Source organism: Schistocerca gregaria, chromosome 7 (genome assembly GCF_023897955.1).
Source record: "Schistocerca gregaria isolate iqSchGreg1 chromosome 7, iqSchGreg1.2, whole genome shotgun sequence".
Lineage (NCBI taxonomy): Eukaryota > Metazoa > Arthropoda > Insecta > Orthoptera > Acrididae > Schistocerca > Schistocerca gregaria.
The window spans coordinates 475784932-475800732 of NC_064926.1; the positions used below are offsets into that span (position 1 = coordinate 475784932).

General features: G+C 49.0%; 1 pseudogene; it reads right to left on the minus strand.

Annotated features, from left to right (window-relative positions):
• Positions 1-1349: 1349 nt before the first annotated feature.
• Positions 1350-14154, minus strand: LOC126282441 (putative uncharacterized protein DDB_G0271606; annotated as a pseudogene).
• Between the last annotated feature and the right edge of the window lie 1647 nt (positions 14155-15801).

Consider the following 15801-nt stretch of genomic DNA (forward strand, 5'->3'; position numbering starts at 1 on the left):
CGGCAAGGGAACTTGCTGTTCCAACAGGACAACGCACGTCCGCATGTATCCCGCGCTACCCAACGTGCTCTAGAAGGTGTAAGTCAACTACCCTGGCCAGCAAGATCTCCGCATTTGTCCCCCATTGAGCATGTTTGGGACTGGATGAAGCGTCGTCTCACGCGGTCTGCGCGTCCAGCACGAACGCTGGTCCAACTGAGGCGCCAGGTGGAAATGGCATGGCAAGGCGCTCCACAGGACTACATCCAGCATCTCTACGATCGTCTCCATGGGAGAATAGCAGCCTGCATTGCTGCGAAAGGTGGATATACACTGTACTAGTGCCGACATTGTGCATGCTCTGTTGCCTGTGTCTATGTGCCTGTGGTTCTGTCAGTGTGATCATGTGATGTATCTGACCCCCAGGAATGTGTCAATAAAGTTTCCCCTTCCTGGGACAATGAATTCACGGCTTTCTTATTTCAATTTCCAGGAGTGTATATGCGTCGCGTTTGGCCGTAATTTTTTGTACAGCAGACAGAAGCTAAAGAAAGGAACATATCTCAGCGCAAACATAACTAGAAACATCTTATGCATTTTTGCTTTTGCACTGTATGTAAGCGTAAATAATTATACTACACTTTGTTTTATCCGAAATCCCGGCAATATTTAAATAGTTTTTGTGGGAGTTAAATGATCTAGTATTAACAGACGTAGCTTAATGATGTGCTTTCATCCTGTTTTGATCATCTGCTTTTCTTCGAATACTATGCTCGTTATGAAATTGCACCTATAAGTAGAACGTGCTATTTGTCGTTGATAAAAGTGTCTTTCTTCATTTGAGTGTTCTTAGGAAAATTGCAGTCTGCTTAAAACATGTGTATACGTACTTCATGCGCTTCTCAAAACTCAACTAGTACGCAAATATTTGATCAACTGAAGGAATTTCTTAAACCAATTCGTGAATCTTATAACGTCATTTCATTTCAGAAAATCTTGTTGGTACAGCACACTTCCCAATGTCGCCATCTTACCTCACCAAACGTCAAGCTTCAGTAAAAGCTGCGTCTTTGCCAGTCGAGTAATGTATGTATGTGATCATAACAGAGCTATAGCAATGAAGCACATAATCACTGGCTAGCAAAGATTACAGTAAACGTAAAACATCGATAATAAACAGTCATTCTAGCTGTCAAAATAATTTCACGAAGGAAATTCTGTAGAAATAGAATTTACCTGACTTTTAACAATCTAGCAACATGTAGACAATCGACAGTTTATTCACTGACTATTCCAACTAGACGTAAGTATATACGTTAAGTGACATTTACAACTATTAAAAATGAAAGAAGACTCACCAACTGTAACATCTAGAGATTTACTTGGGAATGGAGCTGTAGCTGAAACAAGTTTGTAGTAAATAACAAAGAATACTAATTAAAATATTTGCATTTGACTTGGAATTATTCATTATAAAAAGTCATATTATGAAACATACTACGCTGCGGGCCCAGCCGAAAAGAAAACCTGGAACATTCTTTAAATAAATTACGTAGTTTCTTATTTTTCCAGTGATGAAGTGGAAAAAGATGATGTAATTATGCGATATCAGAATACGTTCGGTGTTTTGGGTACTAAGGAGTATTACACAAAAAGAGACATTGGCTTTTGATTATTCTGACAAATGTGAGATTTGGCTCTTGCAACGAGACCATCAGACCCGTTAATCACTGGTTTTGATTCAGTTATGTTGCAGAGGGATCTGTCGGGGGTGCCAGGCTAGGCCCTTTCCTTGCGACGGCTCTTAGTTTTCGAGAAAATCAATGTTAAAGATATACGCCTACACTTTTACACCTTTAACGTTAATCATATTTCAACCAAGCGAGCTCAACAGAGCGGTTAAGGTTCGCGGCTACCACGCAGACGGTAGAGGTTCAGCATTCACTTCCTGAGTACGGGCTTGGCGACCCCGGGGTCCTGAGCTGGGGACTGGTCTGCGCCGCCAGTGTCCTGTCACCGTAACCCCCGGACATGCTTCAGCGACCACCGTACGGCGCGGCGGTGAAATGTTGTGTGCTGCGGGGAATAGTAATCTTGGCTTGACCGCCTCGATTGCGAGGAAGGCCAACCTCTATAAAAACCCCTCAATCTTTCGGTGTGCTCCGCGCCTAGAAGATGCATGGCTGTTGGGGTGGAACAGTCGCAAGCGGGCAACCTCTGGGGCACCTGCCGCACCCCAGTTGTATAAGGCTTACTCAGGCACGCGGGGCTCTGTCTGAGCGGACTTTTAGTTCCCTAGCTGCTCGTGGGACCGCAATGGACCCTTCGACCTCTACATTTCCCCCTACCAGTGGCTTGGGTGGGCCGCTGGTAGGAAAACACACCCCATCGAAAAAGCGGCTACGCGCTGCGAGTTCTCCAGCGCCTGGTGTTGCTAGAGATTTAACAGAATGTAGTAACGGAGCACATGCTGATAATCAGAATGTGTTTTTGATTATTAAAAGGAAGGAGGGTAGCTTTGAGAGGGTTTCTCCCTTTTACATCCACAAGGGTCTTGAGGGAATTGCAGGAACATTGAAATCTGTAAAGCGACTGCGCAATGGGACTCTGTTAGTTGAGACTTCTAGTTCCCGTCAAGTCGCTGCCCTTCGGAAAGCAAATTGTCTAGGAGAGTACGCTGTCGAGACCGAGCTCCACTCCACTTTGAATTATAGTAAGGGTGTTGTGACGTGTAGGGACTTGGTGGATATCCCCATAGACGTGCTAAAATCTGAGTGGGCTGACGAAGGTATTGTTGACGTGCAGCACATTATGAAACTAGTCAATGGGGACCTCGTCAAATCTGACTCGTTTATTCTCACATTCAGTTGCCCGAGACTCCCGGAGCATGTTAAAGCGGGGTTCTTACGTTTGCCAGTACGGCCATATTTCCCCAACCCCATGCGCTGTTTTAAATGTCAGCGCTTTGGGCATACTACGTTGGGGTGCAATGGGATAGCCACTTGTGGTAAATGTGGTCAGCCTGCCCATGACGGAGCCGATTGTTCATCGCCTGTGAAGTGCGTGAATTGCTCTGGGAGTCACCCTGTCTGGAGCCGGATCTGCCCCATCTATCTCGAAGAACGGAAGGTACAGGAGATTAAAACATCTAAGCGCATCCCCTATGGTGAGGCCAAGAAGCTCTTTAAGGCCATGCAACCTCCTGTGTTTTCAACATCTTTCGCTTCCGCTCTCAAAAAACCGGTACAACTGGCCACTGTTGCTACGCAAACGGAGGTTACTAGTGTTAGCACTAAAACCTGCGCTTGCCAGTGCACTTGTGCTGCTGCGGTTGTTTTGCAATCTGCGGCTCTCCCCGCTACATCGGACAAGGCCGTGGTTGCTGACATTGAGGTACTTCCAGCCTCCCCCCATATGGCGCCTTCTGCCCAGGCGAGTCAACCTCCAACTGTTGACAAGGCTCTGCATTCCAAGCCCCCCAAGACAAAGCCTCAGAAGATGAAGGTTCTGCCACCTGAGGAGACTAGTCAGCGTCGGTCCGATGACGAGGCCATCGTACTGTCTGACATCTCCCGTGGGTCGTCATCGGAGCTTATGGACATTGATGTCGACCGGGGGCGATCTTCTCGCCCCAGGAATAAATCTCCGGCCAGTACGGTCTCTCCTCCAAAGCACAGAGGCAGGGTGAAAGTTCAGCCACCCTGATCACTGGCTCCCATATTACAGTGGAACCTGAATGGGTTCAAGACGCATGTGGCCGAATTACAACTCCTTATACGAGAGTGCCCCTTGTGCTTATGTCTCCAAGAGACACATTTTCGGGCCACTGATTCTCCTTCTTTACGCGGCTATACCGTATATCGAAAAGATGATCTGACGGGGCAAAGGGAAAAGGGTGGTGTTGCGGTTTTTGTCCGTGACATGCACCCCTCATCTGAGCTCCCTCTCGTCACCGACTTGCAAGCAGTTGCAGTTGACATTCTTGTGGGTCGGAGGCTCACAGTCTGTTCAGTTTATTTACCACCTCCGGATGCGATAGACTCTGAGGCTCTCACGGACCTTAGTAGCCAACTCCCCCGCCCATTTCTTCTTCTGGGGGACTTCAACGCTCATAATGTCTTACGGGGCTCTCCGACTACTTGCCCCAGGGGTCGCATTCTGGAAAGCGTCATGATGTCTGAAGAACTGTGCCTCCTCAACTCTGGTGCTCCCACTCATTTCTGTACTGCTTCCGGATCGTCATCGGCTATTGACCTTTCCTTTTGCTCTCCAGCACTCGCGGATTCTGCTCTGTGGGAGGCTGCAGCTGACCTCCATTCTAGTGACCACTCCCCCCTCTGGACTCGCCTCCTGGATGAGGCTGTGGCATTACCAGTGCCGCCCCAGTGGCACCTTTGCAGAGTTGACTGGACACTTTTCAGCCAACTGGCTGTTTTGGAACACCGTGCCAGCGTCCACGAATGGGTAGACCATGTTGCAGCCGTGATCTCACATGCTGCTGAATTGTCAATCCCACGGTCATCCGGTCATCCCAAGAGGCGTCCTGTCCCTTGGTGGACCACTGAGTGCCACTCAGCCATCCGCGCCCGCCGTGCAGCACTGCGCCGCTTCAAGTGCCGTCCCTCAGCTGACAATCTTGCGGCCTTTCGGGTGGCAAGGGCCAGAGCGCGGCGAGTGATTAAAGAGAGCAAACGACGGTCATGGCAATCGTTCTTAAATTCCATCTCTCGCTCCACTAGTTCTACGAAAGTATGGGAAGCCATCAGGAGGATTTCCGGGAAACTCAGCCAGCTCCCTGTCACGGCATTGCTGCATCAGGGATGTCTCCTCACGGCGCCGAGAGACATTGCCCAGACACTGGCCATGCATTTTGCGGAATCTACCGCCACTATTAACTGTGATCCAGATTTCTGTCGCTACCGCACTGCCATCGAAAGGGGTCACTTGGACTTCCGGTCTCTAAATTCTGAACCCTATAACTGCCCCTTCACAATGTGGGAACTGGATTCTGCGCTGTCTGTGGCTCATGATACTGCGCCTGGTCATGATCAAATCCGGTACAGCATGCTGCGGCACCTGTTGCTGCCATCCAAGGAAGTTCTCCTGAACTGTTTCAATATGATATGGTTATCCGGCACGTACCCTGACTCGTGGAGGGAGGCAATTTTGATTCCCCTCCTCAAACCAGGGAAGGACCGAACGCATCCCAGTAGTTATCGGAGTATTGCCTTGACGAGCTGTATTGGGAAGACGTTGGAACGCATGGTCAACCGCCGCCTGGTTTGGCTGCTCGAGACCAGGCAGCTCCTTAGCCCCTCTCAGTGTGGCTTTCGGAGATGTCGTTCCACTATAGACAACTTGACCCTGCTTGAGGCCGCCATCCAGCAGGCCTTTCTACGTAACCAGCTTCTTTGACATTAATAAGGCGTATGACACTACTTGGCGCCGCCTTATCCTCAATCAACTCCATGAGTGGGGCTTTTGTGGCCGTCTCCCCATCTTCATTCGGTCCTTTCTTTCTCACCGCCTCTTTCGGTATCGGGTTGGTAATGTGCTATCGGATTTGTACGTGCAGGAGAATGGTGTTCCTCAGGGCAGCGTTTTAAGTGTCACCCTCTTTGCCGTTGCTATTAACAGTATCACGTCCACTATCCGGAGTCCTGCCCAATGCTCCTTGTTTGTGGACGATTTTGCTGTTTTCTGTTCTTCCTCCAGTCTTGTCAGTGCTAGTCGGCAGTTACAGCTTACGATAAAGCGCTTAGAGGCATGGACTGCAAAGACGGGTTTTACCTTTTCTGCAGACAAATCTGTGTGTGTTCATTTTAATCGTTCTCGGCGTCCTTTTACCTCCCCTGAATTGCGTCTGAGAGACACCGTTCTTCCTTTTAGAGACACTGTGAGGTTCCTGGGCCTCACTTTTGATTCCAAGTTGTCGTGGTTGCCTCACCTTAAAGACCTCAAGGTGCGGGCCCTGAAGGCACTGAATATTTTGAAGTGTCTGAGCCATCGGTCCTGGGGAGCAGATCGGGCGCGTCTGCTGCAGTTTTATAGGGCTTTCGTCCGATCGCGTCTTGACTATGCTTGCACCGTGTGTGGGTCAGCAAGGCCTTCGTATCTGAAGATCCTTGACGCAGTACACCATGAGGGTATCAGGCTGGCCACTGGTGCCTTCCGTACCAGTCCCATCCCCAGCCTGTGTGCTGAGGCAGGGGAACCGCCGCTCGCCATCCGGCGGAAACTCCTCATGGTGCGACGGGTGTGTCATTTCCTTGCCTGTCCTACCTCCCCTGCGTACCCTACCGTTGCCCGACCGCCTATGGAACGTCTCTTTTCCAGTCGTCCCAGGGTAACAAAACCATTTGGGATTCGTGTCAAGCATTTGCTTGAGTCCCTTGGTGTGGAGCGTGTGGCCCCCCAACGACAAGGTTTTACTCGCCTGCCTCCCTGGTTGCTCCAGAGGCCCAGCATCCTTCTAGACTTGTCGGAGAACCGGAGGAACTGCACTCCGGCGTTTGTTTTTACCTCCTTATTTTACGATATTTTAAACCAGCATCCGGACCATGTACCTGTATTCACAGATGGCTCTAAACAGGGGGACTCTGTTGGTTGTGCTGTTATTTTCCCTGATCGAGTCGTCCAGTTACGGCTTCCTGCGGCGTTTACCCTCCTCGATGCCGAATTGTTTGCAATCTTGCGGGCATTGGAGCAGATGAGATGTGTTACCAGTCTTAAGTTCCTCATCTTTACTGACTCCCTGAGTGCCCTTCAGACCATGCAACACTTGTACCCAGCGGATACGGTCGTCCAGAACATCCATGATGCCCTACTCCACCTGCAACGGCAGGGGAAGGAGGTTTCTTTCTGCTGGGTGCCGGGGCACGTGGGTATTAGGGGAAACGAACTGGCGGATGTGGCTGCCAAAGATGCATGTTCCCTCCCTCACGTTGTTGAATGTGCCGTCCCCCTCCATGCTGTAACCTCCCTTTTGCGTTTTCGTGTTATGCATCAATGGGAAGAGGAGTGGTTGGCAGTTTCTGACAATAAGCTGCGTCTGGTAAAGGCCACTACGCGACCATGGCGTACGTCCTACCAGTCATACAGGCGGGATGAGGTTCTCCTCACTCGCCTCCGCATTGGACACAGTCCCTTCACGCATGGTTTTTTACTCCGGCGGGAGGACCCCCCAATCTGCAGTGCTTGTGGCGTCCAGATTACTGTCCGCCACATTTTACTTGACTGTCTTTTATTCTCTGACCAGAGGGCGGTGGTTTCCTTGCCACCGGATTTGCCCTCTATTTTGCAAGACGACGCAGCGACTGTGGTTAAGGTCTTACGGTTTTGTGTCCTGTCCAATCTGTTGCCTCGGATTTTAGGGAGAAGGTTTTAATGTGCTGCTGGGTGACTGGCTCACCCAGGTTTTAGGTAAGAGGTCAGCCAGTCACGATTACCTCCTTGTTTCCCTTCGGTATCTGTTCTCTTTTCCTTGTGTTTCCTTTCCTTTTTTAGTGTGTTTCTTCTCCTCTTGTTTTGCCTCTGTATGTGCGCATTTGGAACTGCGTCAGGCCTGTGTCTTTTAGCCGTTCTCCTTTTTCGGCGTCCGTCTTCGTCCCTTCGCCGCTTGTGTTCCTGTTTCTATGTGTTTGGGCGCTGATGACCACGCTGTTTAGCGCCCGTAAACCTCAAACACCACATCTGTACTTCTGTTTTCAATTTCATCGTATAGAATATCAGTAAATACAGGGTGTTTCAAAAAGGACTTTACAACTTTAAAAAAGTCATAAATTTATTGCAAGAAGATATAGAGCTGGATACATTGTTATTGTGTAGGGAGACACATTGTTTTTTTACCTTAAACTAAAGATGTTGTATGTGGCTTCCGTTGGTTATCCTGCACGCATCCCATCGGAAGTCAATTTCTTCCCAACTAGCTGAGGCATTGCAGCTGTACCGTGCCCAGTGGCGGCCCTAGGAAATCGATGAGGATGACCAAGAACAAAGTGTTTACTTCATGCAAGATGGCGCACCACCCCACTACCTGGCTGACGACCGCGATTTTCTCAGTGACCTCTTTCCAGGTCAATGGGTTGGCCGTAATACGCAAACTGCATGGGCCCCACGATCCCCAGACCTGACACCATTCAATTTTCGTTTATGGGGTTTCATGAAGGATGTCGTGTTTGTACCACCTGTGCCGGCTTCTCTACCAGACCTTAGAGCAAGAATTTACGCCACCACGTTGGGAAAACGTTGTCTCACTCGCTCTACGACGTCGTGAGATGTGCTTGGACGACCTGATTATTTGCTCTGAGCAACTGGAAGTCACCCGTTGGGATTTTTTGTGATCTATCAAAGGCTTTTGATTGTGTAAATCATGGAGTACTTCTAGATAAGCTCAAGTACTGCGGTATGAATGGGACAGTGCTCAAATGGTTTAAATCATACCTAACTGGAAGAGTGAAGAAAGTTGGAATAAGCAGTTCAAATAGTATGCAAAAAAACTGGTGATTCCTCAAACTGGGGAACCATCAAGAATGGGGTGCCGCAAGGTTCGGTCTTGGGTCCTCTGCTGTTCTTAATCTATATTAATGACTTGCCATTGTGTATTCACGAAGATGCAAAGCTGGTACTTTTTGCCGATGATAAACGTTCAGCTATCACACCCAACAGACAAGAATTAACTGGTGAAATTGTACACGATGTTTTTTCAGAAAATCATTAAGTGGTTCTCTGAAAATGAGCTCTCATTAAACTTTGACAAAACACAGTATATACGGTTGCACACAGTAAATGGAATGACACCATTGATAGATATTGACTTCGATCAGAAATCGGTAGCTAATGTAGAATATTCAAAATTTCTATGTGTATGCATTGATGAGGGGTTTAAATGGAAAAAACACACTGAGGATCTGCTGAAACGTTTGAGTTCAGCTACTTATGCTATTAGGGTCATTGCAAATTTTGGCGATATACATCTGAGTACATTAGCTTACCATGCCTATTTTCATTCTCTGCTTTCCTATGGCGGCATATTTTGGGGTAACTCATCATTGAGTAAAAGTGTTCACTGCACAAAAGGGTGTAATATGAATAATTGCTGGAGCTCATCCAAGATCATACTGGAGACACTTACTTAAAGAGTTAGAGATCTTCACTGTAGCCTCACTATATATATATATATATATATATATATATATATATATATATATATATATATATATATATATATATATATATACTTATGAAATTTGTTGTTAAGAATCCGAACGAATTCAAAAGTAATAGCAGTGTACATGGCTACAACACTAGGAGAAAGGACGATCTTCACTACTAAAGGCTAAATCTAACTTTGGCCCAGAAGGGGGTAAATTATGCTGCCACGAACGTCTTTGGTCACTTACCTAATAGCATCAAAAGTCTGACAGATAGCCATATAGGATTTAAAAGGAAATTAAAAGAATTTCTTAATGGCAACTCCTTCTACTCATTAGATTAATTTTTGGATATAATAAGTGGGTAATTTCCCCAACCCTCACAAAAAAAATTAAAAATATTGTCACGTAATATTTTGTATAGACACCTTTTATTAACCTGACGCGTTCCACATCATTACGAAGTGTCGGATTCATGATTTATGGAACAAGTACTAATCTAATCTAATCTATGCCTTGTCTTACCTAGCACCCTATTTCTACTAAACATTTATGCCACTTATAAATTGTACGCCTACTAGAAGGATCTTCAGCGTACTTGGTACGGCAATGAGGCTGAACTGTTCGAACTTCGATTCTTCAAACCAAAACACACAGCTGGCACACTCTGGTCCAGTGAAGGCAGACATCTTTAACGGTACTGCCACTACCGCTCCTCACCGTGCGATTCGGCATTAGAAAACTTTGCTAGACAAAACTTGATGTATTTCCCTACAGATAGACAATACAGTCACCTCTGTGGGTACTATAAATTAATTTACATGAATTTTCAATATTGTAAAGTCATTTTTAAACACCCTGTGGTGTAAGTCATGCAAAATTATTCGTAAATAGTCCATGTGGACGATCCGGGATCGATTCGCGGTGGTGCCAAGAATTCCTTCTTCGTGGGAGGATTGATACGGCGTGGACTCAGTCTCGTGGTGCCGATTAAGGAGATACTTTAATGAGAAGTAGCGGTTCCACAGTGTGGAAAGTCTGCGAAACGGTGAAGAGAGCGAGTTTACCACATGCCCCTCCATACCGAATCCACATGACGCCGCAAGGCAGAGGATGACACGGTGGCAGGTCGACGTTTTTTGGACGTCCGTGTCCTGGAACAGGATCTCCTTAGGTGCTGCAGGTGGTTGAATTATGTCGTAGAGATGTGACAGAGTGCTGGAAATTCGGTATGACACCAGAGGCTATGTCACTGTCTCTGACTGTAGAACATTGGTAGCAATGTTCATTTTTCTAGACAGTGCATAATTAAGCTGATTTCTCCTTTGCTTATCAGCATCAAGCATCCGTTTCAATACACTGCTAAGGGTGTAGCTACTGTCTCTGTTAATGCTGTCGTTACACTTTCCTGATTTTTTAATAGCAGTGAGATCGCTGGTTGCTCCAGTTGGTTGTGAATGTAAGCGAAGGTAACAAATTTTCCCTGAGTACAGAGAAATGATACACAATTTTTCCAATTGCCGTCGCCACAAAATTTCTGCTTCGGCTTCTTCTTCTGCTTCGGCTTCTTCTTCTGCTTCGGCTTCTTCTTCTGCTTCGGCTTCTTCTTCTGCTTCGGCTTCTTCTTCTGCTTCGGCTTCTTCTTCTGCTTCGGCTTCTTCTTCTGATTCGGCTCCTTCTTCTGATTCGGCTCCTTCTTCTGCTTCGGCTCCTTCTTCTGCTTCGGCTTCTTCTTCTTCTGTTTCGGCTTCTTCTTCTGCTTCGGCTTCTTCTTCTGCTTCGGCTTCTTCTTCTGCTTCGGCTTCTTCTTCTGCTTCGGCTTCTTCTTCTGCTTCGGCTTCTTCTTCTGCTTCGGCTTCTTCTTCTTCTTGTTTCTGCTTCTTCTTCTTCTTGTTTCTGCTTCTTCTTCTTCTTGTTTCTGCTTCTTCTTCTTATTGTTTCTGCTTCTTCTTCTTCTTGTTTCTGCTTCTTCTTCTTCTTGTTTCTGCTTCTTCTTCTTCTTGTTTCTACTTCTTCTGCTTCTTCATGCTTCTTGCTCCTGCTGCTGCAGCTTCTTGTTGCTGCTGCAGCTTCTTGCTGCTGCTGCTGCAGCTTCTTGCTGCTGCTGCTGCAGCTTCTTGCTGCTGCTGCTGCAGCTTCTTGCTGCTGCTGCTGCAGCTTCTTGCTGCTGCTGCTGCAGCTTCTTGCTGCTGCTGCTGCAGCTTCTTGCTGCTGCTGCAGCAGCTTCTTGCTGCTGCTGCTGCTGCAGCTTCTTGCTGCTGCTGCTGCTGCAGCTTCTTGCTGCTGCTGCTGCTGCAGCTTCTTGCTGCTGCTGCTGCTGCAGCTTCTTGCTGCTGCTGCTGCAGCAGCTTCTTGCTGCTGCTGCTGCTGCTGCTTCTTGCTGCTGCTGCTGCTGCAGCTTCTTGCTGCTGCTGCTGCTGCTGCTGCAGCTTCTTGCTGCTGCTGCTGCTGCTGCTGCAGCTTCTTGCTGCTGCTGCTGCTGCTGCAGCTTCTTGCTGCTGCTGCTGCTGCAGCTTCTTGCTGCTGCTGCTGCTGCTGCTGCTGCTGCTGCAGCTTCTTGCTGCTGCTGCTGCTGCTGCAGCAGCTTCTTGCTGCTGCTGCTGCTGCTGCTGCAGCAGCTTCTTGCTGCTGCTGCTGCTGCTGCAGCAGCTTCTTGCTGCTGCTGCTGCTGCTGCTGCTGCAGCTTCTTGCTGCTGCTGCTGCAGCTTCTTGCTGCTGCTGCTGCTGCTGCTGCAGCTTCTTGCTGCTGCTGCTGCTGCTGCAGCTTCTTGCTGCTGCTGCTGCTGCTGCCGCTGCTGCAGCTTCTTGCTGCTGCTGCTGCTGCTGCCGCTGCTGCAGCTTCTTGCTGCTGCTGCTGCTGTCGCTGCTGCTGCTTCTTGCTGCTGCTGCTGCTGCTGCTGCTGCTGCAGCTTCTTGCTGCTGCTGCTGCTGCTGCTGCTGCTGCTGCAGCTTCTTGCTGCTGCTGCTGCTGCTGCTGCTGCTGCAGCTTCTTGCTGCTGCTGCTGCTGCTGCTGCTGCAGCTTCTTGCTGCTGCTGCTGCTGCTGCTGCTGCTGCAGCTTCTTGCTGCTGCTGCTGCTGCTGCTGCTGCTGCAGCTTCTTGCTGCTGCTGCTGCTGCTGCTGCTGCAGCTTCTTGCTGCTGCTGCTGCTGCTGCTGCTGCAGCTTCTTGCTGCTGCTGCTGCTGCTGCTGCTGCAGCTTCTTGCTGCTGCTGCTGCTGCTGCTGCTGCAGCTTCTTGCTGCTGCTGCTGCTGCTGCTGCAGCTTCTTGCTGCTGCTGCTGCTGCTGCTGCTGCAGCTTCTTGCTGCTGCTGCTGCTGCTGCTGCTGCAGCTTCTTGCTGCTGCTGCTGCTGCTGCTGCTGCAGCTTCTTGCTGCTGCTGCTGCTGCTGCTGCTGCTGCTGCTGCTGCAGCTTCTTGCTGCTGCTGCTGCTGCTGCTGCTGCTGCTGCTGCAGCTTCTTGCTGCTGCTGCTGCTGCTGCTGCTGCTGCTGCAGCTTCTTGCTGCTGCTGCTGCTGCTGCTGCTGCTGCAGCTTCTTGCTGCTGCTGCTGCTGCAGCTTCTTGCTGCTGCTGCTGCTGCTGCTGCAGCTTCTTGCTGCTGCTGCAGCTTCTTGCTGCTGCTGCAGCTTCTTGCTGCTGCTGCAGCTTCTTGCTGCTGCTGCAGCTTCTTGCTGCTGCTGCTGCTGCTGCTGCTGCTGCTGCAGCAGCTTCTTGCTGCTGCTGCTGCAGCAGCTTCTTGCTGCTGCAGCAGCTTCTTGCTGCTGCTGCTGCTGCTGCAGCTTCTTGCTGCTGCTGCTGCTGCTGCTGCTGCTGCTGCTGCAGCTTCTTGCTGCTGCTGCTGCTGCTGCTGCTGCTGCTGCTGCTGCTGCTGCAGCTTCTTGCTGCTGCTGCTGCTGCTGCTGCAGCTTCTTGCTGCTGCTGCTGCTGCTGCAGCTTCTTGCTGCTGCTGCTGCTGCTGCTGCTGCTGCTGCAGCTTCTTGCTGCTGCTGCTGCTGCTGCTGCAGCTGCTGCAGCTTCTTGCTGCTGCTGCTGCTGCTGCTGCAGCTTCTTGCTGCTGCTGCTGCTGCAGCTTCTTGCTGCTGCTGCAGCTTCTTGCTGCTGCTGCTGCTGCTGCTGCAGCTTCTTGCTGCTGCTGCTGCTGCTGCTGCTGCAGCTTCTTGCTGCTGCTGCTGCTGCTGCTGCTGCAGCTTCTTGCTGCTGCTGCTGCTGCTGCTGCTGCAGCTTCTTGCTGCTGCTGCTGCTGCTGCTGCTGCAGCTTCTTGCTGCTGCTGCTGCTGCTGCTGCTGCAGCTTCTTGCTGCTGCTGCTGCTGCTGCTGCTGCAGCTTCTTGCTGCTGCTGCTGCAGCTTCTTGCTGCTGCTGCTGCTGCAGCTTCTTGCTGCTGCTGCTGCTGCAGCTTCTTGCTGCTGCTGCTGCTGCAGCTTCTTGCTGCTGCTGCTGCTGCTTGCTGCTTCTTGCTGCTGCTGCTTCTTGCTGCTGCTTCTTTCTTCTCAGGCAGGAGAAAACCACGAAACACCAATTTACCCGAGGCAACATGTAAGATGCAAAAATTGCAGAGCATTAAGATGTAAATAAGCGGTGTGCATTCAGTCTTACATGTAAGAGCACCTACGTGATTATAGTGAGCTCAGCGAATATTACAGGAAGGTTAAACAGTTACCTGTTGTTAGGTGATTGTGGGGAATTGCCTCGTTGAGCAGCAGTATCGTGCTGCTACTATCATGGCAGAAATTCTGGATTCAGACCTTTAACGTGGACTACGAACAATGTGATCGTTTCAGCCACAGGTCGTTTTTTCCAAAATATGAAATACAATGTGGCAAGAATGAAACTGTTCTAAAGTGAAACTCGCGATTTTCGCGAAATACGAGGAATCGTTTTCGTCAACACTATATTGCGTATTCTTCCACAAATATTTCGACTGTTTCTTTTTTACCGGATGAGCGCTTTTACGACCACAGGTCTCATCCTCAGTCGCGGTGAAAAGGTAAAGCTTGAAGATGTACTATCAGACATACCATCTTCATGCCGCCCATGCAATACTATAGTTGTAATCCAAGTATCTGTCGGAGAAGACCTACTACATTCGTCAAATATACAAGAGCTTAACACTTGTGCTGCGGTAAGCGTACGTGGACTATGTCGAAAAAAAAGACAAGAAAAGTGTTCCACTGTTATTTATACACTATATTACAAATAATAAATATGATTTAATACTAAATAGTAAGCAGCAACAATTCAGATTCTCACGAACGTGAAGAAATACACTACTGGCCATTAAAATTGCTACACCAAGAAGAAATGCAGATGATAAACGGGTATTCATTGGGCAAATATATTATACTAGAACTGACATGTGATTACATTTTCCCGCAATTTGGGTGCATAGATCCTGAGAAATCGGTAGCCAGAACCACCACCTCTGGCCGTAATAACGGCCTTGATAGGCCTAGGCATTGAGTCAAACAGAGCTTGGATGGCGTGTACAGGTACAGCTGCCCATGCAGTTTCTACACGATGCCACAGTTCATCAAGAGTAATGACTGACGTGTTGTGACGAGCCAGTTGCTCGGCCACGTTTTCAATTGGTGAGAGATCTGGAGAATGTGCTGGCCAGGGCAGCAGTCGAACATTTTCTGTATCCAGAAAGACTCGTACAGGACCTGTAACATGCGGCCGTGCATTATCCTGCTGAAATGTAGGGTTTCGCAAGGATCGAATGAAGGATATAGCCACGGGTTGTAACACATCTGAAATCTAACGTCCACTGTTCAAAGTGCCGTCAATGCGAACAAGAGGTGACAGAGACGTGTAACCAATGGCACCCCATACCATCACGCCGGGTGATACGCCAGTATGGAGATGACGAATATACACTTCCAATGTGCGTTCACCGCCATGTCGCCAACCACAGATACGACTATCATGGTGCTGTAAACACAACCTGGATTCATCCGAAAAAATGACGTTTTGCCATTCGTGCAGCCAGGTTCGTCGTTGAGTACACCATCGCAGGCGAACCTATCTGTGATGCAGCGTCAAGGGTAACCGCAGCCATGGTCTCCGAGCTGATAGTTCATGCTGTTGCAAACGTCGTCAAACTGTTTGTGCAGGTGGTTGTTGTCATACAAACGTCCCCATCTGTTGACTCAGGGATCGAGACGTGGTTGCACGATCCGTTACAGCCATGCGGATAAGATGCCTGTCATCTCGACTGCTAGTGATACGAGGCCGTTGGGATCCAGCACGGCGTTCCGTATTACCCTCCTGAAACCACCGATTCCATATTCTGCTAACAGTCATTGAATCTCGACCAACGCGAGCAGCAATGTCGCCATACGATAAACCGCAATCGCGATAGCCTACAATCCGACCTTTATCAAAGACGGAAACGTGATGGTACACATTTCTCCTCACACGAGGCATCACAACAACGTTTCAGCAGGCAACCTCGGTCAACTGCTGTTTGTGTATGAGAAATCGGTTAGGTACTTCCCTCATGTCAGCACGTTGTAGGTGTCGCCACCGGCGCCAACCTTGTGTGAATGCTCTGAAAAGCTAATCATTTGCATATCACAGCATCTTTTCCCTGTCGGTTAAATTTCGCGTCTCTAGGACGTAATCTTTGTGGTGTAGCAATTTTAATGGCCAGTAGTGGACATATTGCTTATTAC